Source organism: Podarcis raffonei, chromosome 14, assembly GCF_027172205.1.
Source record: "Podarcis raffonei isolate rPodRaf1 chromosome 14, rPodRaf1.pri, whole genome shotgun sequence".
NCBI classification, from domain to species: Eukaryota; Metazoa; Chordata; class Lepidosauria; order Squamata; family Lacertidae; genus Podarcis; species Podarcis raffonei.
Window position 1 is genome coordinate 31,057,196 of NC_070615.1, and position 15,267 is coordinate 31,072,462.

At 44.7% G+C, this 15,267-nt stretch overlaps 1 long non-coding RNA gene across 2 annotated transcripts in view; it reads left to right on the forward strand.

Moving 5' to 3' along the window:
• Positions 1-4,157, forward strand: part of LOC128402158 (uncharacterized) — an 11,621-nt gene extending 7,464 nt beyond the window's left edge. For both annotated transcript variants that reach the window (XR_008327613.1, XR_008327612.1), the window contains exon 3: positions 3,895-4,157. This is a non-coding gene — a long non-coding RNA (uncharacterized LOC128402158). The remainder of the gene's footprint in view (positions 1-3,894) is intronic.
• Positions 4,158-15,267: the final 11,110 nt, after the last annotated feature.

The window sequence follows — 15,267 nt, forward strand, 5'->3', positions numbered from 1 at the left end:
CCTAGGGAGAGGTCATGGCCTTATTCAGCTTCTGGGCTGTCCCTGCCCTACACCTAACCCCGTTTATATGAAATCGACTTCACTGAAATAGAGTTGAATTCCAAGCAAGTGTGTTCATTCTTCAAGGCTGGGGTATGGCAGTTTGGGTTAAGTGGTAGATTCCTGTGCAAATCTTGCTTCTGTGTGCAATATTTGACACAAGGATTACAATTTATATTTGCACCTCTTATTAGTATCCATCAAGGTGCTTTACTCCTTGGATCCTCATGAAAACTAAGCAAGCCAGTTCATCTTTCCATTTGCTCTATGTTTAAAAATAAAAGAAATCAATAGTATTCCACTTCTGTATCATAATTTTTTTTTTAAACTCCTGATCGGTAATTTTATGACCTGAAGGTCATGGCTATTGAAAGCTGAGGTCTAGTCTGATTAATCCACCATGTCGGCTCCGTATTACAAGATCTTTCATTGTCTTCAATTAAAGTGCTGAAAATGAATACCACCTGTGCACTCATAGTTACAATGTCAATAAAGTCCATTATAATTATACACCGCTTGATGACAAATGACATGCCGAAGGGGTGACAAGCTCATTTTGGTTTGGGTGGAGAGCAGAGAGAGCTCTTCTGTGAACTGGAAACATCTATTTTTGTCCAATCTTGGTCACACCAAAAAGGGAGGAAAATCCTTCTGTGACCTATCTCCCCCCTACCAGCTTTAAACTGTACAAAATATTTATGGTAATTAGAGGTTCCCCAACTCAGCACCATAAATGCAAGAGCAGTCAAAGAAGACCATCTGTTCAGGCTTCTGGCTGAAAGGCAAAGGCCACCCACCTCTCCAAACTGTGCATACCCCAGGACATATAGGTGTGGGTGCTGCTTATAGAACAAATGGTACTAGATAGCTCAAGCAAGTGAGACAAACTGTATGCAACATGGGGATTCTGGCACCAATTCTCAGCCAGGCCTGTTGGTAGCTATAATACAAAATTGAAACTGGAAGCCATGCTCTTGTCATCTTAGGGTGCCTGTTTTCAGTGACTAGACCCTTAGAGCCAAGGGATGCATCATCATCATCATCATCATCATTATTTTATTAAATTTGCAAAACTGATATTCTGCCCCTCAAACCATTTTAGGCATTGGAGGCTAGTCTGTAAGTCCCGATGGGCCACTGCCTCACTGGTCTCAGTCTGCCCTTGACCGGCTCACACCTGCCTTTATCCAGTCTAGGGTATAGTAGCAGCTGTCATTTTTCTCCTTCTTAGTGTCTGCCTTGCCCTTGTAGAACTCAGTGGTTGGTTCTTCCCAGCAGCACAGTGGCAAATTCAGAGGTGTCAGATCACTTAAAGATAGCCACAGCCATGCCCCTTTCTAATATTATTATTAATATTATTAATATTATTAATATTACCTTTTAAGCTTATACCAGAGAGCCAGTGTAGTGTAGTGGTTAAGAGCGGTAGACACGTAATCTAGGGAACCGGGTTTGCGTCTCCGCTCCTCCACATGCAGCTGCTGGGTGACCTTGGGCAAGTCACACTTCTCTGAAGTCTCTCAGCCCCACTCACCTCACAGAGTGTTTATTGTGGGGGAGGAAGGGAAAGGAGAATGTTAGCCGCTTTGAGACTCCTTCGGGTAGTGATAAAGCGGGATATCAAATTCAAACTCTCCTTCTTCTTCTATACAGTAATCTTAGAAAATACAAATGATTAGGCATTGCAATGATCTATTCAAATCTTTCAGCTAGATCTACTAGTTTCTGTGTACATACACGAGCAAATGATTTGGAGTGCTCCAGTAACTTCTTTTGGAGTAACTTAAGTTTTTTCCCTTGAAGTTCCATTGTGGGTAACAGAACCTGAACACCATTGTCTTGAAACTTAAGCCCCTTGTGTTATCAGTGTTCTTAAGCACTTGCCTTTGGAGCATACAGAACGACAACTCTTTGGTGATCTTTCCCCCGTGCCATCTCTAAAGTAACCCTAGGTGTGTAACATGCACACTTTGCACTGCCCTCCTCTGCCACAGCTGCATAAGGAGAAGACTAGAAGCATCCACTTCCAGTTTTAAACTAACTATGGTTCCCTGTAATGTCCAATCTTGGGAAATGGATAGTCTGAACTATGGTTATTGAACAAGTCAGGGTTGTAAACTATGGTGTTCTCCCATACTTGGACAAAATGGGGAGCTGTGGTTAGTTTAAACGTAGAAGCAGAGGAGAGGGGAGGAGAAATCATTCAAGCCTGAGGCTCAGTCATGTAATGCTAAACCATCATTTAGCGTTGCATTTGAAAAGGGATGCTATGTTGATTCACAACTTCATATCTGCTTTCCCACCACCACCTACCCTGAAAGAATGACAAATTTATTTATTCTCAGGCTGGCCTGCCAATCAGATACTATACTTCTTATTTATTTTTTTAAAAAACCAAACCCAGCCTCATTTTTCTAAATAACGGAAGAGGATGTTATCTGGTGTGCAAAATGCCCTCCAGTTAGGGCAAATGTTCACCTGTAGTCAGGTGAGTCTATAGAATCAGGGTTTTTTTGCATTGTTCTCAAGTAGCCACTCCATTTCAAAAAGAAAAGGATAGATCGGATCACCGGCGTATGAAATTCTTCCGGCTATGAGTTTTTCTCCATTATCTGCTTTTGGCTGAATGCGGTGTATGGCTTTTCAGTGCTCTTTTTGCTGATAGCAACACGGATCAAATTAAGGAAGAAGAAAGCCTCATTCAAAAGGAGGAGGAGGAGATAAAAAGAACAGATGGATTTCACACTATCTCCTGTGTAGCTTCTGTCTCTCCCCTCTCTTTTCGAAAGACAAAAAAAAAAGAGGGATTTAAAATTTCTAGTGAGTGGTTCCTGCATTGTTTAAGAACATAAGGAGTGACCCACTGAATTTGGCACAAAGATCCACTTATTCCCGACATCAGCCCTTCCTTTGGATGGATGGCATATTTGTCCTGGCTGCTGGATCTACAGGTGATGCCAGTCCTAGCAAACGGAATGAAATGGTGACGTCCAGGTTCCGGAATGTGACAGAGGAGTGGAGGGCTGTTGGGAAAGGGTTGCGGCTCAGTGGAAAAGTATCTGCTTTGCATGCAGAAGGTCCCAGGTTCAATTTCTGGCATCTCCAGTTAGGGCTGGCAATGTTCTTTGCCCAAAACACTGGAATGCATAGAGCATACTGAGCTAGATGGATGAATGTTCAGATTTGGTATAATGCAGCTTCCTCTGTTCCTATGTTGAGTAAGTGGTGACATGATAGAAGTTGACAAATTTATGCATGGCATGGATAAAGAGGATTATAAAAGTCCCCCCCCCAATAACATTAGAACTTGTGGACATCCAGTGAAGCTGAATGTTGGAAGAATCAGGACAGATAAAATAAAGTTCTTTATGCAGCGCATAGTTAAACTGTGGAACTTGCTCGAACAGGAGGCAGTTGTGGTCACTAAATTGGATGGTTTTAAACAGTGCTTTTTTTTTAACTAGAAAAAGAGGTGCCAGTACTCACCATGAAGTTGTTACAGTAAGTAACTGTGAACAGTACTGTGAACCCTTGAGTATCCCCTGGAAAAAAACCACTGGTTTTAAAAGATTAGAGAGAATCATGCAGGAGAAGGTTATCAATGGCTTCTGTCCATGATGGGTGCTTCTGAATACCAGTTGCTGGAAACCTCAGGAAGGGAAAGTGCTGTTCAGCTCAGATCCTGCTTGCGGGATTCCCACAGGCATCTGGTTGGCCACTGTGAGAACAGGATGCTGGAGTAGATGGGTCACTGGCATCATCCTGCAGTCTCTTCTTATTTTTTGTGTTACAGTGATAGAGTGAGGAAAGCTTCCTCAAATATTTCCCCCCCTGTCTTTCCTCTTGTTGCTACAGAGCTTAGAAGGAAAAATGTAATCTTCAGCCTGCCTGCAGCTTCTAAATATGTGGCGTTGTGAGCAAGATTCTCCCTGCCATGCTCCAGAAGTTTCTGACTATAATACAGAGTTTTTCTGTTTGGTGCATGTGTGTTTTCATATTATTAATCTCATTCTTTTCTCCCTACCCCACTTTCCCCCTTTTATTCTCATGCTGCTGTATCCTCACCCTGGGCCCTCCACTGGCTTCTGTAATGTTACAGTATTAAAAGTTTCATTTCAGTTCTTTCTTCAGAATTTCTTCTCCGACCCCCACTCTCGCAAACATAAAAGAATGCAATACAGTGGAAAGAGCCCCAGTGCCAGCCATATCATTGGAGTTGACAGACAGTGGAGTTTCAAGCTGGGAAAACCTCTTGCGAAGAAAAGGCCCTGCCTTCGATGCGGGCCCCTTTTTCTCAGCTCGGGATGGATGGGTATTCATTACTGTGTGCCAGTCATTCCCGCAGCTTTGATCAGGGGACCGTTTCATGCGAGGGGTGTGGGGCGGAGGCAGGAAGGAGGGAGAAGACACATCTTCTGTCTGAACTAAGTTGGGGATTTCATCATTCGTAGCAAAATACCCTCCACTAGGGCATAGCGCTGGGGTGGAATAAGGCCACTTCCTGAGACTGGGTTTTGCGGGGAGCGAGTGCTGTCATGGGTAACTTGGTTGGCTTTTGTTCAGTTTCTCTGCCTCTCCTCCAAAAGGTTTCTGAAAGGAGCAGAGCTAGGAAAGAAGAAGCGTTTGAATGGAGGACAGCTTTTTAGGAGCTATATGGCATTTTGGGTTACTCAGAAATCAGTAAACTAAAATTTGCCATGTCCATTGATTTCAATGAGTTCACTCTGAGTAGAATGAACATTGGATGTAACCCAACGTTTTGAATGCACACAGGCATATGGAGATTTGAGCCAAAACTCTTATCACACAGAGAAATTATTAAAAAGATTTCATATACGGCCTTTCATTTTAGGAAGAGACACCATGGTGGTTCAGAAACAAATAAAAGTGCGCAGTGACATAACAAGAATAATATCAATTTTAAAAATGCAATTAAACATAATTAAAATGCATAGTTTAGCAAACATCACCATCATCATCAAACTTTGTATACTGCCCATCATCCATACATCTCAGGGCAGTTAAAAAACAAAAAGATTAAAAAAAACAAAATACATAATCCAAACAAAACAATAACACCCCAATCAGCTTTTATTGATATGTCTGATGTTCTTATTCTTCTAATGGTTGTATTGGGTTCTTAGATGGTGTACTGCCTTGCAATATACAATATGAAAATAAAGATTTATAAACATTTAAATAAACAAATGCACAATAAAAATGCTGCCTGGATGGTCTCTGAATATGTGGGAGAGGGCCAATGTCTCCTACTTAGGACTGCCAGGTAAGGAGCATCCCAGAACCTCAGATTTCAGGGCCCAAATCTGAGACCTGGGAGCAATCCCTGATGATGTTACTGGAGCGCCCTGAAGACGGAGATTAATTGGGAAAGGGAAGTGGAGGGCATCAGACCACCAGGAATATCACCGCTATAATTTTCAGCCAGCACCTGCGGGACTGAAGTTTGCAAACTGCATGCACAATCTTGTTGTTGTTGTTGACGATGATTAAAAACACTTTCACCCATCTGGAGATTCATCTGCCACCTGGCAAACCTGGAGACTTCAGGTCAGACCTGGTCTGGTAACTTTTATCCTACCAAGCTTGTTTTCTGTTGCTTCACAGGGTAAGTAAAAGTAAAGGTACCCCTGCCCGTACGGGCCAGTCATGTCCGACTCTAGGGTTGTGCGCCCATCTCACTTAAGAGGCCGGGGGCCAGCGCTGTCTGGAGACACTTCTGGGTCACGTGGCCAGTGTGACGAAGCTGCTCTGGCGAGCAAGCACCAGCGCAGCACACGGAAACGCCGTTTACCTTCCCGCTATAAAGCAGTACCTATTTATCTACTTGCACTTAGGGGTGCTTTCGAACTGCTATGTGGGCAGGAGCTGGGACCGAAAGACGGGAGCTCACCCCACCGCGGGGATTCGAACCGCCAACCATACGATCGGCAAGTCCTAGGCACTTTACCCACAGCGCCACCCGCGTCCCGCTTCACAGGGTAGGAACCAATGAATTCAGAAGGCAAGAAAGGATATCCCGACTAAACTTTAGGAAGAACTTTCTGACACAAAGAGCTGTTTGATAGTGGAACAGCTGCCTTGGAAAGCAATGGACACTCCTTTTTTAGCAGAGGCTGGATGGGCACCTATCAGGAATTCTTCAGATATGATTCCTGCATTGCAGGGAGTTGGGTCATGGATTTATTTTAGGGGGGGCAGGCTTTATGTTTTTTTGGGGGGGTGAGTTATCTGATACAATTGGTCAATTAAGTATTTTATTTCCTTGATTTTTTTTGGGGGGGGTAGCTGCCCCCTGCCCCCTAGCTACACCCATGAGTTGAACTCGCCCATGAGTTGGACTAGATTACCCCCAGGGTCCCTTCCAACTCCACAATTCTATGATCAGTGCTGGGTTTGCCTGCTGTTCCATGGAGAAGATACGAGAGCCAGGAACCCCCATCACTGATGTCATTTCCCCCATCTGAGGTGGATTTTTCTTTTTAATGACTGCACAGGCTTGGGCAATCTCTTCCAGGAGGATTATTGCAGTGGGCGTTTATAAATATAGGCCTGGTCTTTCTTAACCAAGGACTTGAAACAGTCTTACTTAAATGGGAGGTGGTATAAGTGATATTACAGTGATTGGGCCAATTTTTAATGTACTTTTTATAGATGTGGCTTATATAAAAGGAGGGGCAGAGTTTAAAAGTTTCTTTTATACTGTCAGCATGTTAATGTTCCCTGTAATCACATTAAAAAAAAAGGGCTCATTCAAATGTAAGATATTACAGCCGTGACTTCACCTTGAGGTTTGGCGGTGCCTGGTAATCATGTCTGGAGCAAGTTCCTTGTGAGGAAAGGTTACAACATTTGTGGCTTTTAAGTTCAGCAAAAAAGATGAGTAAGGGGAGGACATGACAGAGGCATATAAAATTATGCATAGTGCGGAAAAATGGATAAAGTTTTTCTCCCTCTCATAATAACAGTAGAATTCAGGGACATCCAATGAAGCTGAATGCTGTAAGATTCAAGACAGGCAAGAGTAAGTCATTCTTCACACAGTGCATAGTTAAACTATGGAACTCATTCCTAAAGGAAACAGTGAGGGCCACCAGTTTGGATGGCTTTAAAAGGGGATTAGGCAAATTCAAAGAGAGGAGAAGGCTATCAAAGGCTACTAGTACCAATGGCTGTGTTCTACTTCTAACTGCTGGAGGCAATATGCCCCTGAATTCCAGTTTCTGGGAATTGCAAGTGGGGAAAATGCTAGCACACCAGAACCACATAAGCTTAATAGAGTAAGCAAAAAGTCAGTCTCAGCTCCATCTGCTACTACTACCATTATTATTATTATTCACCTTCCAGACACATTTCTCAAGACATTGTACACAATAAAAACAGCTAGAAGAAACAGCACACAAAACAAAACAAAATAAAAACAATAGAAAATAAACACTTTCCCATTTATCCAGCTGGGAAAGCCAGTCGGAACAAAAACTCTCTTCCAGATACTGAAGAGAGTGGGTACCTGTCACATCTTCATAGGAATGCTATTCCACAGAACAGGGGAAGCCACACTAAAAGCCCTGCTCCAAGTAATTGCAGAGTGGACTTTTGAGATTCTTGAACCTTGCAAGAGAAACTCTCGCAGTCAGCGGTAATCTAATTGGTGTCTAACAAATGAGGCAATCTTTCGAGTCACCTAGTCCTGGAATGTATAGGGACATATATGTTAGTATCAGCATACTGAATTTGGTTGGGTATCAGATTGGCAGCCACCTGAGCATATGCTGGCTCCCCTGATCAGACATCTAATACTTCAGTCTCTTAATCTATCAGCCTACGCTTTTTGCTTAAATCTGAGCTCCTCTGAAGTCCTGTGGGTCAGAGCCTGTCTACAAGGGCTAGAAGAGAAGGTTACTACAACATGACAGAGCTGTAGTAACCCTTCATCAGTCTTTGGATAGTTGCATGAGCAAGACAGCCTCTGTGTAAGGCAAGAAAATTTGTGACTTGTTAAACATAGTAGTAACGAACTCCCAGCATTATTTATGGGGCTTGACTGCAGGTCCGTGTGACTTTGATACATGGTGCACTTTCCTTTGTTTCATTGTGCTCATAAATCTTGTTAGCAGAGGAGAAGAGTGCAGAACACTTCCCCCAGCTTTGCTGATGCTTTTTGCAGTCCAAGAGATTTGCTCTGGGTCGAAGCAAGGTTGTTGTCACAGGTGGGAAGGGGCTGAGGGATAATGGGCACTGAGTGGTTCTGGGCAAAAGGTGGTCCATACATTGCCAAAATGGCATTTGCTAAGAATGTGAAACCCGTTGCCCTAGTTCACAGCTGCCAGTACCGCCTGCAACATTTTACCAAAAGTTAAATTCAAAGCAAATTTGGAGTGCAGTGTCAGAGGGGTTTCGCTGAAAGACACGATGCAGCCTCCCTTAAACTGGTGCCCTCCAGAGGTTCTGGACTACAGCTGCCATCAGTACTGACTTCCTACCACCATGCTGGCTGGTGCTGAAGGGAGTTGCAGTCCAGCACACCCAAAGGGCACCAGGTTGGGGAAAGTTGCACCTGAGAAACATCTTTGAGAAGTGGGAGGGACACTCTTCTGAGGTAGGGGCTGATCAGTGGATTTCACACAAAGCACAACCCAAAGCAAATGCAACAGTTTGCACAAGACACAAAATCAGGGAAGCATCCACCCAACTGGGAGAAATGTGCTGTAGCCACCATTAGTCATACTTAGAGTAGACCCACGAGAACATAAGGTGAGCCTGCTGAACCAAGTCAATGGCCCATCTTGTCCAGTATCCTGTGGCCAACCGGATGCCTGTGGGAAACCTACAAACTGGACCCGAGCACAACAGTATGTTTCCAAGCACAGTTCAAAGTGTTGGTGCTGATCTTTAAAGCCCTAAACGGCCTCGGTCTAGTATACCTGAAGGAGCGTCTCCACCTCCATCGTTCTGACTGGACACTGAGGTCCAGCGCCGAGGGCCTTGTGGCGGTTCCCTCGCTGTGAGAAGCCAAGTTACAGGGAACCAGGCAGAGGGCTTTCTCAGTAGTGGCACCTGCCCTGTGGAACACCCTCCCACCAGATGTCAAAGAGAAAAACAACTACCAGACTTTTAGAAGACATCGGAAGGCAGCCCTGTTTAGGGAAGCTTTTAATGTTTAACAGACCACTGTATTTTAATATTTTGATGGAAGCCGCCCAGAGTGGCTGGGGAAACCCAGCCAGATGGAAGGGGTATAAATAATAAATTATTATAATATTATTATTATCCCCTCTTGTGGTTTATAGCAAGTAGTGTTTAGCACCATGTGCCTCCGACCATAGAGGCACAGCAGAGCCATTGTGGCTAGTATCCATTGATAGCCTTCTCCATTAATGTGTCCAACCCTCTTTTAAAGCCATTTAAATTGGTGGCCGCCACTGCCTCCTGTGAGAGCCAGTTCCAAAGTTTAACTGAGTTGCATGAATAACTGCATTGACATGAATGGCCACAATTAACTTGGGTTCATTCATTTCCATGGAGTGACTCATAGAACTTAGTTGGATGCAACCCATTGTGGATTTTTTCAACACCCAACTCAAGAAGCAATAACAGCACCAACAGCAATGAGGTTAACATGTAGCTTCAGGAGATTAAGAGAAGCTCTGCATTTAGAAATACACAGTGATGTTGGTACATTTCCCCCTTGAGCATATGGTGCCATTTCCATATGTAAAACTCGCCGGGAAGATGCAAAGATCTGAAAGGGCCTTGTTACTGCTTAGTAGCAGGAAAAAAAGCACATGAGGACAGGGAGACTGAAGGAGCGATTCAAAGGGCCATCATCAGAGAAAACAGATGTCTTGTCTTGTGTCAAGGATATATCAATGAACCCAGAATGAAAGGGAAGAGAAGCAAGAGGACAAATGAATTCACAATAAAAGGAACTCGGGAGAATTTTAAACACAGTCCCCCTCCCCTTCCTAAACAAATAAATACAACCATCCCATCTCAAACAGGAAGCACATTTGGGGAGGGGTTGAGAAGCAGATATGACAATGATATTTCACAATTTGCATCTTCAAAGCAGAAAGGGATCCTGCCAGGATGCTTTTAAAAGGCACAGTACGCCGGGGAGGGATGTTTCAAATAAGTGAACATCCGCTAACCAAATGGCTATTTGGTTTTATTTCCTTGAAAAACGCCAGCATGCGGAGAGGAGAGGAGAGAGAAAATGAGAGAGAGAGAAAGAGAAAGAGAAAGAGAGAGAGAGAGAGAGAGAGAGAGAGAGAGAGAGAGAGAGAGAGAGGGGCACATATATGAGAAGCACTTTCTGCCTGGAATTGCTTTTGTGGAGACCCTCTTCCAGTGGCGTAGCGTGGGGGGTGCAGGGGGGGGCCGGCCGCACCGGGCGCAACATTTGGGGGTTAGGGTTAGGGGGCGCAAATCCACGGGTTAGGGGTGCAAATTACTTGCCTTGCCCCGGGTTCTGACAACCCACGCTACGCCACTGCCCTCTTCCCCCCTCCCCATATGAAATGTATAGTGTTCTTGCACAGCTCTAGGAATGGGCAAATCTATCAATTTCAGTTGCTCTCAGTTTCACTTGGGTTGTGCTTGTCTGATTGGTTACCTAGTGTGAGAATAGAATGCTGAACTAGAAGGGGTCTTGGGTCTGGATCAGCAGCCAGTCTCTTCTTGTGCTCTCATCTTCCTGAAAGGTACACTGTTTCTAAATCTTGAGGTTGTATATAGCTCCCTACTTTACCAGTTGCTGGGAATTGCAGGTGGGAATAATTGTGCTGCACTCAGGTCCTTTCCATTGGAGCATCTGGTTGGCCACTGTGAGAACAGGATGCTGGACTCTCCTTCATCAGTGGTTTTTAGGCAGAGGTTGGATGGCCATCTGTCATAGATGTATTAGTTGAGATTCCTGCATTGCAGAGGGTTGGACTAGATGACCCTCAGGGTCCCTTACAACTCTACCATTCTGTGATTCTGTGACTAGATGGGCTTTCTGTGGCCTGATCCAGCAGGCCTCTTCTAAGGGATGCATGAATCAGCCAATTTTGGATTCTCTGTTCCTCATTTTTCCAGTCTTCAGTTCTCCATGTTTCCACATCAGCCTGCAATTTTTTAATAATTTTTAAAAAAAGGTCTTCATGAAAATTCATCAACATTTTTTTGTGTGAATTTCTCCATATATACACATATTTCTCTGCAATTTTTTCATATGCACATTTCTGGCAAGCAATTTCCTCTAATGCCTTTTTTTTTACCCAATATACACACTGACATGCACACTTTACCATAGTATATGCATTTCTGTACACATTACTCAGCCAGAGAACTGCCGTGTGCAGAATTCGGAGATGAGCAAATTTCAGAAGGTGGCTGCATTTTCGTTCATTTATTGTTTCGGTGAGTGAAAATCAGCTGGTCTCACCTTCAGGTGTGAAGTGAATCAGATCCCTGCTCACTCATCCCTCCTTCGTACTACGTCCTCGTGTGCTCCGCGTTGAAGCGTATGCCATCTTTTTCATTTGCGCTAAATAAATAAATGACAAAAAAAGGCACCTTCCTGCCTCAGCCTCCCGTTGCCATTTCCAAACAGCCAGCTCATCAATATTTTATTACCGGTGCTTATCGCTGGCCATCGATTTCCCCCCTCCCGCCCCTCTCCCTTGTTTGGCATTACTAAGTCATGTTCGCATTAGGTGGCTCGCCTTTGTGCCAAATGTCACTGTGTCAGTCTCGGGGGGGGGGGCAGGACAGTCGGCAGGAAGATTAAAACACCGTTCAGTAAATCAGGTTATTGATTCTCTCCCCCTCTTGCTGCAGCTGTACCTGCTCGCAAACACACACACACACACACACACACACACACACACGTGTGTGTTCCTATATCAAGGATACATACAACTGAGCTCCAGTTGCTATATTTGCCCCTGACGCAGATACAGTTGTTAACAGAGAGAAGGTCTGAAATGAAAGGACAAAGTATTGTTCTCAGCAGCTGGTGAAATTCCAATCTTTATGATGTTTGTGTGCAAGTGAAGAGAAAGCGAGCATATTGCAGAGATCTCTCTGCTGGGTATTGGGCAGGATCCACAGATAATAAAAGTGATCTTTATTGCAACACTACATAGGGCTGCCGTTGAAGACGGCTCAGGAATATTATTATTAGATTTATACCCCACTTTTCTTCGGAGGAGGTGGCACACACAGTTCTCCTCTTCCTCGTTTTATCCTCACAACAACCCTTCGGAGGAGGTTAGTGGCTGAGAGAGTATGGTTGGCCCAAGGTCACCCAGTCAGCTTCATGGCAGAGTGAGGATTTGAATCTGGGTCTCCCCAGTCCCAGTCCAACACTCTAACCACTATACAGTGGTACCTTGGGTTACAGATGCTTCAGGTTACAGACGCTTCCACTAACCCAGAAATAGTACCTCAGGTTAAGAACTTTGCTTCAGGATGAGAACAGAAATCACGCGGTGGCGGTGCAGTGGCAGCAGGAGGCCCCATTAGCTAAAGTGGTGCTTCTGCTTAAGAACAGCTTCAGGTTAAGAACGGACCTCCAGAACAAATTAAGTTCTTAACCCGAGGTACCACTGTACTGTGCCGGCTCTCAACTTGTCCAAAATGCAGAGGTCAGATTGGCTGGGGTTGCCTTTAGAACTCATATAACCCCTGTTTCAAAACAGCTGCATTGGCTGCTGAGTCATTCCTGGGCCGAATACAAGGTGCTCACTATTGAGTCAATTACCTGTTGAGACCCTTTTGTATACCAAGCAAGCAGTGTTTAACTAGCAAATCTTGACTAGATAGGGTACACTTGCTGCAATCACAGAGAGAGAGATGCTTATAAGGGAGAAAATTATAAAGTTGTTTATTGGCTCTCCGGGGTTTCAGGCAGGGATTCTTTTCCCAGCCCTTCCTGGAGATGCCAGAGACTGACCTTGGGGCCTTCTGCATGCAGGCAGATTCTTTGCCACTCAGCTATGGCCCTTCCCCAAGGGCTCTTGAGGGGCAGCAACTGAATGCCTTCAGCCTAGCTGGGGTGGGGCAGGCTGCCCTGCACCCAGGTTTCCAGCAGAGTCAGCAAGTTATGGTCTGTGCCATGGTGAGATCTGGCATCTGGTTCATCCCATCCTCATTTTATCCTCACAGTAGCCCTGCGAGGTAGGTCAAGGTGAGACTGCAATTTGCCTAAGGTCACCCCCATAAGCTTCATACCTCAGTGAGGATTTGAACCCAGGTCACTCAGATCCTAGCTCTGGCCACTGCACAACGCTGGCTTTCTGTTAAAGGTAAAGGGACCCCTGACCATTAGGTCCAGTCGTGACCGACTCTGGGGTTGCGGTGCTCATCTTGCTTTATTGGCCGAGGGAGCCGGCATACAGCTTCCGGGTCATGTGGCCAGCATGACTAAGCCGCTTCTGGCAAACCAGAGCAGCGCACGGAAACGCCGTTTACCTTCCCGCCGGAGTGGTACCTATTTATCTACTTGCACTTTGACGTGCTTTCGAACTGCTAGGTTGGCAGGAGCAGGGACCGAGCAACGGGAGCTCACCCCGTCGTGGGGATTCGAACCGCCGACCTTCCGATCTGCAAGTCCTAGGCTCTGTGGTTTAACCCACAGTGCCACCCGCGTCCCTTGGCTTACTGTTACATAGCCTTGTTTGACCCACAAGCTGCTCCTGGACAGCATGGAGCACAAAAAAGTCAGATTTTTGAGCTCTAGTTCTTAGAAAGAGCCTCTTTGAAAACTTCTCTCTGCTTCGTGCAATGCTGTTTAAGCACAAGTGGAACCAGCGAGCGAGCACTCTTTTATCTGGCCATCATTCAGGCTGCTTCTTGCTTGTAAATTTGAATGATTTAATGAAGCCTTTTAAGCCATGTCAAATTGCTGGAAGATGACCCTGTCCATGTTTACTCATAAATGTGGAACTTCCTTCCTGCTTTATTTTCCTGACTTGTATTTCATAGGAGTACAGAAGTTACTTGCCAGAATGCTCTTGTCTCCCTTGATACTGTGCTTTCTTGTGTATCTTCCATCTTTCAGTCTTGCCTGCCTTCTTGCAGAAGACTCCAGATCAAGTCTCTGACATCTCCAGGTCGAGCTCACAATGCCCACTATCTGCAGCCTTTCATAGCTGCTGCCAGTCAGTGTAGACAACAGTGAGTTAGGTGGATCAATTCTCTAACTTAGCAGAAGGCAGCTTCCTAGGTCCCTATGTAGCATGTTTACTGCTTATAGTGCATTTGTTAAGGCAGGCAGAATAAATTGCAATTTCTATTATTGTTGTTGCGTGACTGGATTCCATAAGCATGTTGTCTGAAAGTTTTACAGCGTTAGCAATGCATGTAGTACTTTTCAGGATGCTATAAAGAAAAGGATGTGTCCTTTCCTCAAAGAAAGTACAATTTAATCGCCTCAACCCTCACAGAGTGTGGTTGACTTAAGTGTGATTCCTGCATTGTAGGGGGTTGTACTAGATAACCCTCTGGGTCCCTTCCAATTCTACAGTCCTATGATTCTATGACTGTGGAACTTTCTGTCACCAGAACTATAAATGAGTTCAGAAAAGACCTATCAGTTGAAAGGGTGAGGTAGATCTCCATTTTGTTAACATACAAAATTGCAGGTGCATGTTGCAATCCATTCATGGCCATACACAGATTTTTGGGGGATGGTGGTGAGTAAATACTACAAACAAACAAACAAACAAACAAACAAACAAAACCGAAAGGTGGGAACAGGGAAATTTCTCACTAAAGAAATGAGAAACAAATACTCATATTTCAGGTGCTGCATGTTAAATTTACTATTTGTAAAACATGAAAGTTGGGAATCGGGGGGACTATGGTTCATATGGTGGAAAGGAGAGGGCAACCAGCTCCCTTGCTTGCGACTCCCATGGATGCCTATGAATCCACCCACAACTTCCTTAAAAAGAAAAAAAAAAACCCCAACCCTCAAGGAAACCACCTCAGAGCCCTGTGCAGAAACAGCGGCTCTTTTTACAAGCGCCAATAGTGAAGGAAGTGTGTGTGTGTGTTTTCTTACAACCCTCCTCAGGAGCCAGATCATTTTCAGGTGGCCTTTACGTAATAAACTTTTTATAGCCTTCATAATGTCCATCAGAAATGGGGCACTAAAAGTGATTAACAGCCCACCTTCTGGGGACCTCTGAGGGGAGTGTGGCGCTTTCCCCAGGAGGAATC